General features: G+C 39.7%; 1 protein-coding gene across 3 annotated transcripts in view; it reads right to left on the bottom strand.

Moving 5' to 3' along the window:
• The window catches only part of NUMB (NUMB endocytic adaptor protein), a 91,042-nt gene that overhangs the window by 65,657 nt on the left and 12,090 nt on the right, over positions 1-13,295 (bottom strand). Inside the window, exon 1 of one of the 3 annotated variants that reach the window (XM_010711470.3) lies at positions 11,177-11,234. The exons of the other annotated variants lie outside the window; for them this stretch is intronic. The gene's annotated coding sequence lies outside the window, so the exon portion shown is untranslated. Of the gene's footprint in view, positions 1-11,176; positions 11,235-13,295 lie in introns of those variants that run through there. 3 annotated transcript variants of the gene reach the window in all.

The following is a 13,295-nucleotide window of genomic DNA, read 5'->3' as shown; positions in this document are numbered from 1 at the left end:
TCTGATCTGCAACTGACTGACTGCTTGGTTTGAAGAGGAATATTTCGCCTCACATTTCATCTAAATGGATGCCTCCAGGCACTAACATAATATAGTCTTACTATCTTGTGCACTAGTTTCTATTTTAAGTTAACTACCGCTTAGGGTTGCCTTCCTTATGTAGGTCACTCCAAAAGTAATGCCCCCTATTTGTTTCCATGGAAACCACAACAGATACAAAGAGCACAATAACCTTATTTGATACTGCACCAGTCGAGGTGCCATCTGTCACACGGCAACAAAACGTAATGGAATATTTGTGGGAGGGTTCAACCTCTACTGCCATACCACCCACATCTGCCTCCGACATACTGGGCCAACATAACAAAATATGAGATATTTCTGGAGCAGCCCTTGTATGCCAAAGCATCAATGCATCTGGCTCTTCCAACCACACTATACACATCCTTCACAAGAGGACAGGAAGAGAGCTGCAGAAGTACTTGTTTGTTTGTTTCTGAGGACGTAATGCAGCATAAGTTACTCCGACAAAAGTGCACAAACATGCAATTGATGATCTGCAAGAAGCTTAAGTCAGATGTGTAATTAGGACAGTGTGATTGAAGCACAAAAGCAAGTCTTGCTCTTGCATTCCCAACCCCAGAAAGCATCCCTTGTCATCTGCCCACAGATCTTCTAGCAGGGGGTGGCAGCATGACATTACTCAACGTGCGTCAGACTTCTTTCCATTCAATAACCTGCAACAACACAACAGTTACCTGAACATGGAGGCCCAAAGTTATTGCTAACCACACCTTTTCTACATCACTACCATTCCTTCCACATGCACAAGCAGGAGGGGCAGCTAAGTTCAGATTCAAAAAGAACAAAATCAAGGAAATTATTTTTCTTCTGAAAACCTCTTTAATTGGTGCATTTGACCTTTTAAATGCAATACAAAGCAAGGAAGCCTTAACCAACTGTTTAGAATTAGGTGCAAATTGTCTCCTGCTTAACCTTACAACACAAGACTCATGCTAATGATGGCTAACTTTGCTCTTGCAGTCAAAAATAGAGAGCCTGATTGACAGCTGTGATACACACTGGAATGAATGTGATCAGACAGGGAGACAGCTGTCTCCTCAACAGCAGCACAACTTCCCTGTTGATAACTGTGATGAATTCTTACTTTCTGGAAACTGAAAAGATGCAACCCCATGGTTACATATGTTGATATTTCAGAACACACAGTTCTTTCATCTTAGCTACTGTCATCCAACCTATATCACTATCAGCTCACACCTTACAGCCTGCCCCATGTTTCGAGGGCACAGCATCATCACACACATCAGGAGGTGTAATGCTGGAACAAATAACACAAGCAGCTCACTAGATCTGGACAGTATGCATTAAAGAGCTCTGACTGTAAAGAGCAAATGACCAAACTACTAATATGCATATGCAGAAGCCAACTTCTATGCCAGAGGGTAGTAAATGTTGCACTTGCATTTAAAGGGTGCTAGGAGCAGTTCTATGAACAGCTTGTGACCCCTGATTTAGGATAAGGTCATTCAGCCAAGGAGTCGTGAGCAAACAACAGCAGTGAGAGCTTCAGCAACGCACAGGATAGCTGATATTGATTGGTTGATATCTGTCAAGACAGTTAAAAATGAGAACATTTTTACAATTATAGAAAATAACCTATTCCCAAATTTTAGTCTCTTGAAATAAATTTTGAACCTCATAAGTAGGCCAAAAAATATCCAGATATATTTTAGCTATCCACCTTTTGTCAACTACATTTAGCTGCATTGTTTAAAGATAAAAGTAGTTGGATTTTCAGCAAGCCTCTGACAAAGGCTAATAGGAAATGCCACGTATCAGAAGCTAATTCTCAGGGTAGCAATCAGTGGCTATAGTACCCCACATCAAAAGCTTTCCCCTCTCAAGCTCACAAGTAACCCATCTACACACGTGCACATGACTTTCAGTAATCAACACAACATGCATGTTCCTCTGCTACAGCTCAACTTCTTCCTATAAGCAAGTACGTGCTGCGCCAAACAGCTACTGCTCTCTTGGACAATCCTTTAACTGTGAGTCTTGTGGTCTTTGCTAAAGGCATAAGGAATTTAAAGGCCAATAGAAACAGCAACAAAAAATGCAAAGAAAAGAAAGAGAGAAAGAACAGTGCATGTTTAACTGGTTTCCTACAAATAAGCATCTCCCAAACAGATTTAACAAGTTAACTAAAAAAGCCTTTGAACAGAACTTTAATTAACTCTGTTCCAAAACAAGCAACCATCTTGGCTCAAGCTCTAGGTAAAACTCGAATGTATTTACAATTATAATCAGTTCAGTGCAGTCCTCCCTATTTCCAACTTAAGCATTGCTATTTGTGTTTGACCCTAAGCCACACTAAAACTGAAACAGCCAGCATGCAGCTGTTCCATCTTCACAACCAGATGAACAAAAGTAGAATGCCAGATGAAGAAAGGTTGTAGTGGTGCTCTCAGAAACAATTTAGTGATTTTCTGTGCCTGCTTCAATGTGCTAGTGAATACATTAGGTTACATTTCAGAAATATTTTTACCAGTGAAAATGCATAATATCTGCACAATTTCTTTCAGCTCGTATTCAACGTAAGTACCAAAAACAAACGAGTAAAGAAGAAAAATGAGGTCCTACATAAATTAATATCACTTAAAGTGAAGAGACTTGTACCAATCCCATTCGTTATCATGCATTCAAAAAGCATAAATGTTACCTGATACAAGAAGTGACAATCCAGTTACTACCATGAAACCAAGAATATCTCAAGTCTACCTAATGACCAGTACACTCAAAACTGTGTTCATATCAACACCATTCTGATGAAGCGTTTGAAAATCTGACTTGAAACATAACTATGGATCCCAACACCCAGCGCTTCCTACGGCTAAAGCAGACATTTCAGCAGATTCATTTGTACCACTAAAAGCTCGTTCCACACATATCCAAGGAAAAAGTGCTATTCACCAACAAGAAGCACTTTATTTAAAAGATTCTTAAACAAAATCTCTTTTCCTCCAGAAGCTAGCAGCACGCAGCAGTTAAAGAGATAAACAACTCTACTAGAGTTGCAGTAGTTCCTTAGCAAAACGTCCATTTAGAAAAGGCTTCAGCATAGTGAAGCAGAACACTTTTCTTTTTTACCAGTGATCCACAGGACAGACACTGCTCATGAGACAGCTCCATCCAGTCCTGCTTGGACATCTAAAGAAACAGCACTTAGCTTACAAAACTGCAAAGGCCAGACTAACTAACATAAATGATCTTTTCTGTGCTGTAATTCTATGAAATGGTTCACATCTCTTTCCCAAAGAAAATCTCCACATCAGTTATCAGATCTCACCCTACTTAATGGCCACTGCTGACAACCATCAACAAAAACAATAAAACGTGCTGTACAATTTCTTTATGCTGCTTGGGTCTGAAGAAAAATTCTAGGACCTTCAGTTTGGGGAAATCCTTCTCCTGCTATTTGTTTTTCAGTATTTCCAAAAACCGGAACGGAGCTCAATGGCTGATAGCTCTACCAATAGTTTCTTATTCTGTCTTGAAAGTATCTGTCTACATAAGGAAAAGAAATACACCCTTAATAAGGAATCTCCCTCCAGGGCTAGAAATACCATAGGTCAGTCTTCAATGTGAAAGTCAGCAACAAGCTCAACTCAGCTCTCCTGAGCACTGACAGGGAGCCATGTCAGCCCAATTTCTCAGAGGGCTTACAGACATCGTGCTTTCAAAAATAATTGGTACAACCAGAACAATGCTCCTAGATGTTACAGTTCAAGTCCCCATAAGGTCACCTGTCTACATTACATTAAACATGAGTGTACCACAACCGGTATGCACAACAGGTCTTTGTCTGCTGGATACTAGAATTTTTTTTCCTAGCCTTCCTCGAGCATACGCTGGCTTCATTAGTTTCACAGTTTGAAATGTCAAGACCGATATAAGCTTGGAAAGGATAACACTGGAACAATCCCCCCAAGACACTGATTGTAAATAAAAAGAAGGAGCTCCAACACAAATACGTGCATTTCACATTATGCTGGTTACCACTGAACAAGAAAAACTGGTTTGCCCACATGGACAAAAAAAAGCAAGACATGCCCAAGGAAAGCTTCCCTTACCCAGCTTTACTGAAGTGAAAAAAACATTTAGTCCATTCTGTAAGAAAACCCAATGACTTCAAATTCACTATAGCTTCTCCAAGCATGTAAAAGGCAGAAAGTGCAAATAGTGGTTAGTCAGCATTGACTCTGACGATGGATTAGATGGAAAAGCCATAATGCTAGAGTATCATTAAACGTGAACTTCACGCAGCTAAAAGGGTTATGTGATAGCTGACTATTTGAAACCCTTTGGCTACACCAATAGTTTTGGCAAGTAGCAAGAGCCAGCACGATGCAACACTTCTCCACTGGGGCTGAACCCCACTTAAGCATCACTGAACTTCCAAGTGATAGTGTCCCATTTTTAGACCATTAGGCAACGGAAATTCAGCCGATTTCTTTTGATTTGGGGGGTTTTTGTTTTCCCCCTTCATTTCTCAGTTCTCACCCCAGAGATACAACTTTTCAGCTTTGTGTTAAACTCCATAGGGAAATACCTTTAAAAAATTCATTCTTGCTTTATCGAAATGCTTGCTTAAATACTAGTCCTAAACCACTTTAATATCTATTTAAAAGAGAACTTTACTTTTCACATACCTTTCAAAAAACAAGTAAAAAGCAACCCAAGATGAATCAAGCTTTTTAATTACTCTGTATGTTTACACACAAACAGAGGGAGAGGGGAAGAGCTACTATCTGTTTTAGAAACAATCACACACAAAATTCCAAAGCTGCTCACACAAGACCTCTTGTGTCTGCAGCATGCGGAACATCCTTGTTCCTCATTACTGGGGTTCTGAATACAACAACGCGAAAAAGAATCCTCCAAAGTGGCACACAAGCTCATGGCACACAACGAACAAGCCACAGACAACAAACATTAACAAACTGATGATTCCACTGTTCTTCCACAAAAACCTCATGCAACAGACTAACATATTTTATTGACAACATAGACTAAGTCCTTATTTGCTAAAAACAGAGCCTCATAGTGGTTTGTATCACTATCACACACCTGTTTTGATATAAGTGTTTATACACACATCTCTTTTTTTGTTGTTGTTTTTAACATTTATTTTATATATACACAACTTAACACCATCTTTCCTATCACTTTCTCTAGATGGAGAAAAGCAGTATACACACCCCAAGCAGAACACTCAACTGGCACAGCAAATGTTTCTCAGCTCTGCTGGGTAATGGTTACAAAGGTCTGGGCAGTTCACTTCCTAGAGGCCGATCCCACAACTCCACTATATTTATTTTCGTTTAAACACGAAAACAGAGCTCTCTAATTCTGCCTATTTCTGTAGTCCGAATTTATAGTAAAAATTTAGCTTTACGTCAAACCCAAACTCAAGTTACAGTTTCAGAGGTCTGCGTGCGTACAGCACTTCTGTCTCCAAAAAGCAGATGGAGAGAGACAAAAGCTCCCGAGTGGGAGGAAGCTACAGAGAGAGAGAGGAATGTACCAGCTTGCCAAAAATGTGCCACAGCCTCTACAATACAATGTTAATAATTCTGGCTAATGCAAACGCAATAAAGGTCAGCACTTTATACCCAGAGTCAATCCCTTTTCCTATTCTGAGACAAAAAGCACTACAGATTATTATTTTTTAAAAAAAAAAAGCATGAGTCACTTTACTATCCCTTTAAACTGAAGGGTGCCACTGAGGTTTCTAACAACATTTTTCATAAACTGCTTTCAGATGTATAGAATGGAATATTCCTTAAAAGATTCTGGTTTGCTGTTTCTGGCTTCCTTTCCAAAAGTTTGGACAGCACTTTGCACTAAATAGCGGTTAAGTGCAATAGGTTTTTCAGCTTCTTTGGAAAAAATGAGCATGTTTAAACATTCCAATGCAGTACTAAATTCCATCTTCCTAAGAACTACTTTAAGAGAAGTTCATCCAAACAACTTAAAATAGACTAACTTGAAACATAACCTGTGCATTATTTCAAATAAATATACATCAGCTCACGTTGGTAGAGAGGAAAGAACAAGTCTCAACTCGTACAGTTCAGTAGGATCCACAGTACAGAAATACTTGATTTTATATCCTGCTTTCTCTCCTGTACTTTCCATTACATTCAGAAAATACAAAAAGTTTTAGCAGGAACACTCCACAGATTTTCCCATTTGCTTCACATTTTAGAAGCTCCTGCAATAGCCACAGAAGCTAATCAGAAAATTAAAGGAAGTACTCTGGAGCTCATTTATTAAGGTTTCTCACATTACTCATTTGAAAAAGAAGCAGATCATACAGTAATCAATTCTTTCTTTTCTCTGTATTCAGAAGCCCTCTGACTGCCATGATACAAATATTTAACAAATAAATAACGAAGCACAGTCTCACTATTTCTGCCACAAGCATCGCCATAATCCCAAGTTTCACAGAGTTACATAAAGGTATCTACCACTCCTAACATTTACCTGCATCATCTGAAATTGTAGTGGGTTACATGTTTACTTGTGCACCCAATTAACTGGATTAGAAGGTAAACAGGAGCCCACTAGGGAAAGAGAAAGAAGGTACTTTTACTTGCGTGCAGCCCAGATTAGCTTTAGGCTTAACATAGCTTCTGCCGTACTTATGCCTGGGACCAAGCAATTAATGGCAAAAATCTGCAAATATCAGCAACTGAGAAGCTCAGAGGTAATAAAGGTCTAGTTACAGCGACAGGTTCTTCCTAACAGTGATTTGATTTCAATATGCAGTATGGCAAACCAAAAGTAAGATCACATACACGCAAGAAGAAATATCCCAGTCTATTTCCACCACTGGGACCACCCCGGCTACTAGTGAGAAGAGGGCTGGGTGCTAGGTGAGCACAGGATGCTGCAAAAGACAGAAGAGATGTGTGACAGAAGGGGCAGAGCTACCAGCAGCACACTCACTTTCACACTTACCACTGAAGCTTTGCCCAGAGTCCCAGCACTCACATTTTAAAACAAGCTCTGTAATGTCACAACATCGTCCTGCCCAACCTTTCCCCTCAACATAAACATACATATTGAGTTCTTATACTCAGGACAATTGACTTCTGAAATACTTAACAAAAAATTCAGCAACAACTTGCTCATAATCTAAATTACAAAGACTTCAAACTTCTTTTCATCTTTTGCTTTTTTTCCTGCTAGATCAAATAGTTGTTATTTGATACTAGACTTAAGATTTGCATCCTCCTAGCCACTGGAGTAATTTACCAGGGCACACAAGGAAAATCCAACTTTTGAAGTTTAGAAAAAAAGTAAGGAAAACTCAATTAACAGCATAAGGTATAGTTCAGATATAAGACAGCTTTGTTGTTTCAGGTCTGCTTTGTGTAAGCTTTTGTCACAGTCACTACAAGAAACTATGGTATCTAATGTCTAATAACAACGTCCTAGTAAAGGGTACATAATTAGACTTACCTGGTTCAGTTTGAAATGCTGCCATAAGGAAAGAAAACAAGGAAAACAGATGCATGCATTATCTAAACACTGAGCAGGTAAATACAGAAGCAAGAAAAGATGTCTGCACCCCAGAGATTAGACTGGATGCATCTCAGAGCTGCCACCCTTCTCCTTCCTAGTGTGGCTGGGGGGCAGACCCAGACTGAGATAACACACCCCCAGTGCCCAAATCCTCTTCACCAAATCAGGACATCATTTGGTGCAGTAAGCCTTTCTATAAGCTAACACACCTCATTTAACTTTTCTTCTCTCTAAGCAATTCTCAAGCATTTATCCTCAAAACAAACTCTCAGTCCTATCACTTGCCAGGCTCTTTAAGGACATCTACCCAAACACACAGACCTTCCAGATAAGCACACTTACTCTATAAGTGTCAGAGTCCTTATTCCAGGCAATGAGACAACTCAGAACCTTAACACCTTGATAAGAAATTTCATGAAGGCCAGCAGGTGAGGTGTGCTTCACGCAGGCAAAGGGCACCTGCACTCCAGCCTTAATCACAAACATCTGAGACTGCAAGGGAGGCACCAGCTGCCTTTAATTTTAACAAATCAGTACTCCAGGTTCCACAAATCTTTCATTTAAACAGTTTTATCCATGACTCAAACTCTGGACTAGGAGACACTTCACTGAAAGTCTGAGGATCTGCTGGTTTTTTTTTGTTTTGGTTTGTTTTTTTTGTTGTTGTTTTTTAAATTAAAAAAAGCTTTTGAGTATACTGGAAGCAGATTAATTTAATGGGAGATGTGCTAAAGTACATATTTCACACCAGATAGTTTTATAGAGCTATGGAAATGAATGCTATGCTCCACTGTTAAGAAGATATTAATTCTTTTCTAACTCTGTCTATTGGGATGAAAAAGAGACACCACAATGCAAAGTTTGTTTTGCTTTCTCCAAACATAGAAGAGAAAGAGTTACAGCAGCTGCAGTACCTAAGAGTGGATAACTCAGTCAACTTGGGACCCACTTCTACACAGCCCACTGTTTGCAGACCGAATCAATACAAAGAAACAGACTCCTATTACCGAGGACAAAGGCAGGCTGACCTACAGCAGCATTATCCCTTGCAACAAAGCCCAGGACCCGCCCAAGCAGAGTCCGCTCAGAGCCACTGCCCTTAACTCTAAGGAACCTCAGAACCAGAACCCCCTCAACCAACCTTCCTCCTGCCTCAGGCCCAGCATAGCCTAGTGCTCGGCAGTGACTAACCAGGGCCCAGTGCTTGTGCCTCCTGCACAAGAAGCCCAGTGAAAAGACAGTGTGCGCAGCTCACAAAAAGCAGCATCTCTGTGACACACCCAGAGCTGCACGGCAGAGCAGTACCACAGCACACATGTCTGTTCTGCGCAGAACCAGCTCTGGGTGGAAACTAATTCTGCATGGAGCTTGAGAGCAGCTGTGCTGCCTCCTCAGCCCAGCTGGGACCTGCAAGCATCACTGGTTTGGAGGCACAGTAATAAGCACCAGCTAATAGACCTCGCAGGGTGAGAGTTGACTTTGCATCTATGCATCTATTGCTCAGCAACCCAGAGAAAATCCCCAAAGAAAAGTACTGACTATATTTAGGCATTACAGAGGGTCAGAAGAAGGAAGAAAAAAAATGCTGCACAAAACAACAGAGAGAGGAATCTGTTTTAAAAGCAAATTTGGACCCTATGCTAACAGTGGCCATCTTTGATACAGCCAGCAGGCTTCCAACTACAGCAGCCTCCAATAGCTTAACAAACCAAGGCTGAACTAACTCAACTGAAGGTTATTTATTTTTCCCCCAAAAAGCACAGTGGACAACCTACAGTCTGCAAGCTTAAGCTTCCACTCCACTGCACCAAGAATACGTTAGTACTACTGATAGAGTGAAGAAAACCTGGATTTTTACGGCTTGTCAGTGCAGACAAAATCTATTCCACTTGGAACTTCATGTTTCACCACAATCAAGGAGCGCTAAGGCAAAGCATTGACAAGGGCTAACTGCAATACCGCCAATGCTAGGAATTGTTTCTGCATACCTATATAAACTCTCAGAGGACAAATGTTAAAGGATCAAAGTTTGTCTTCATTTGTCCATTTTGTGACTGTAATAGCACCAATTTTTCTAGTTTTTGTAATACCAGTAGTTTTTCTACTAGATAGACTTTACTAACAAAATTTAACATTACATCAACAACCATAAACCACATTTCACAATTTCCTTTATGCTTCCTTCAGCAGTGTTCTCCCGTGTTATTATTTGTTATTAGAAATTATCCTTGAAAGACGTGAACGACTCTGCAGAGTTTCAAAGCAACTGATGTCTACCTTCCTTAAGATAATTAAGACAGAAAAAGAGTAGAGATTGCTTTAATACAGCTTTAAGTGAACACCTATACATAACTGGACTTTGATACTTGTTATTAGTAATTACTAGACCTTGTCTCAGTTCATTTGAATACACATTGTAAAGAACATGTAGTTTAACAAAGAAAAGGAAACCTGTGAGAGATATAGCCTTTTCTGCTCTTGACACCCAAATCACCTTCAGTGTTTAGAAGCGCAACAGAAAATGAATAAATACAGTCAGTTTTTCACTTTACTGGTGAAATACACCTGAGCAAGTTGTGAATTTGTGAAGAACGTTGCCTCCACAACCAGTTACTCTAAAAGCAAGGAGACCCTCCTTTGCAAGTCGACATGATTTCTAGATTCAAATTTTACTGGTAAACCCACCTTGTGAAGAATTGCTTAACCCAAAAGTGCTAGACGCAAAGACAGCAAATACCAAACTGTTTCAGTATTTGCATATTACCCAATTACCAGACATACCTATTCTTTCCACTATTGCTAGTAGTTTTATTTCAAGTTCTGTTTTGTCACTAAAAGCCATACAAGGAATAATAGAGATGCTGACTACAAAGCACACTTAGAGAAAAAGACTTCATGTTTGTTTGTTAGTACTAGTAAGACAAATTCTGATCTCTAAAATCATCTTACTCAAAAAAAGAATAAAGAAAGCCCTTTTCCTGAAAGCTCTTGATGTCATTTACTAGTAGGCTAGCTCTCAAGGCTGCCAATAAATACATTCTCTTGAGAGGACCAGCTTGCATTCATTCTCTCAGTCAGAATTGAAAAATAATCACCACATACCTTTTAAGTGTTTTAGATTGGCACTTGTGGTTAATGCTGCCACAGTCCCAGAAGAGCTGAGGCTCAGGAGAGAAACTGGAAATGGCCAATTTTCCATCCCTGCCACTACCAGCTGACCCGAGGTTCTCCTAGCAACTGCACGGAAACTGCCTTTGGAGGAAGCGTTGCTACAGACAAGGCTTCACAATTTAAGTTCTGTGAGTTGAAAAGCACTACCCATTTTCAGTCATTGTTATTAACCAGCTCTCCCAGCATCCAACAATCGCACTGTCTGATTCATCTTCACTCTCAGCAAAGCTGCAGTGACAGGAGATTTCTGGGTGTTAAAGTATATGTGTTTTAAAACTACTTCTAATTGTTAGATTAACTGTGAATGCTGCTAAGTTTTCAAGTCTAAGAAGCTTCAGTCAGTGTGACAGAACTAAATGCAGAATGAAGTTACAGACTTGTGACTTACCCTAACTGTGAGATCCTTCCCTTGCTTCTGTATCCGGAACTAACTTCAAAAGCATCAAGGTAGACCTTATGACTCCAGCATCCACAAAAAACAAAAAACCCACCACATAGGCTATGCAAGTTATTTCTATTTAAACAGATAGTCCTCACTGCCTACTTGTAACATCTAATTACTTAATTTCTTGTATCTTTTCCTCCTTGATGTGTCTTATAGACACACCTTTCAACTTGAAGAAAGAATGTGCTTTTTAACACCCAAATAAAGATCAAACTTAAAGTAAGATCGTGGGAGGAAGAAAAAGGTTGCCTTACATACGCCTGCTCCAAGTTCATTGTTTAAGTAAGCTTAAGGCCTAAGAGCCACAAGGTAAAACATACCCCGAACAGCAGTGTGTTTCAAGTAACACATGCCTTCACTCCTACTGCTGATACTTCTTCAGTGCAGACATCATTTCTGAGCTAATAAAATAAACTACTTCAACATAAAGCAACTGTGCACTGAGACAACAGTCCTCCAATGCTTTTGCAAGAAGATGTTTACCTGCACAATCTAATCTGAGGCACTCACAGCCTCTGGATTACCAATCGCCCTGAAACCAGCACCTGAGTCTCAACCTACAACAGCAGCAGGCCCTTCCAAATGCACCTGTGGGATGAGAATAGGAAGCCATTTCCAGGTAGAAGCTCTCTCTTAAAGTTTATTTGTTTTTAGCAAGCTTTTCCAATGAGGAAACAAGGACAAAACGTTGTTTCATCTACTCAGTATTAAAGCCTGGCTTTCCAGGATAAGAACTTCCCTTTCAGGTTTTTCAAAAGTTCCTAACTCTTAAGCTTTCCTATTTGAAGAATAATGGAAAATTGGTTTTGACAAGGAAAAAATGAATTTTATTCATGCTCAAGTTTCATGAAACGAGTAGAAAAAAACATCTTTCAAAGTCAACTTCAAGAAGGCAGACTTCATCCAAACTATTTCAGAATCAATCAAAAATAGTCCTCCAAAAGCCTTCAGTGTTTCTGCTAATATACATTCTCACTTTGAAGACTCTCTGTCTTTTCCCTACTTTAATTTCAATTAGAAACTTCACTTTGAAACAAACCTGTCCACATTCCCAGCGAACAGCTTGTTCTGAGCGAGGGAGCATCAAAACAAACTGTAAAGTTAGAATCTGAAGTAACTGCTATCAGAGCTAAACAAATTGGAAAACTCTCTGGACTGAAGGCAGCTCACAGAAGGCAATTCACTCTCACTACAATTTAAGAAAATTAGAGGAGTTACACAAGTAATCATTGCAGGGGGGAGGATGTCACAGCAAATAACCTGGATTACCAATCGCTTTCATTACCATAACACCTTCTTTGTATCAACGGGCGCTCAAAGACATCCATTATTTATTGTCCTCCTCAGGCTCAGACTTCTCTGCAGCTATCCCAAGGTCTATCTGAACAGCAGTCTCACACCTCACTGCAAGGCAGCTCACCCAGCACTTATCAGGAGTGCCCCAGTGCCCGTGCCCAATCTATTTTGCAAAGATGAGTGCATCAAGGCACATTAAAAATAAAATTAAAAAATATATATATCAGTTTCACAAAAAATGCAAGAGCTACTTGCCAAATTCACAAAGAGCTTTGATCTTTGTTTCTAGCAAAATGGAGACAGGGTAAGGGACTATGCTTTGCTTGGGATTGATACAGCCTCTGATATATACAGACTCATAAGCTATTAGAAAAACAGGTAGGGCTTTTGTAGTAACACCAGAACATCCACTTTTGAAGGCATCATTGTACAAAATAACCCTCATTACTTCTGGCACAAGGTCATATTTATCCAACAAACACAATGTAGTGGATCTCCTTTATGGTATTAACATACAGAAAAACTGACAACTCCACTAGGCAAAGAAGAGCCAATTCACAGCTGTGCCATAGCAAATCAACTGCTCCGTTGGTGCCATGCAACAGACCAAAGAGGTAGGGAGAAAAGTAAAAGTTCCCTTCTCAAAATGAATCATTGCTACTGGAACTCAAGCTCAAATAATGTCCTATCAGTAGTTATGAGTACTAACAAATTCAGAAGCTTTTAAAGCACAGAGCAAGAATAAATGGCAGTGTTTAAATAGCAA

The sequence above is a fragment of the Meleagris gallopavo genome, chromosome 5, assembly GCF_000146605.3.
Source record: "Meleagris gallopavo isolate NT-WF06-2002-E0010 breed Aviagen turkey brand Nicholas breeding stock chromosome 5, Turkey_5.1, whole genome shotgun sequence".
In the NCBI taxonomy this organism is placed as follows: Eukaryota; Metazoa; Chordata; class Aves; order Galliformes; family Phasianidae; genus Meleagris; species Meleagris gallopavo.
The sequence above is the reverse complement of the archived record's forward strand: the minus strand, read 5'-3'. Positions and strand labels throughout refer to the sequence as shown.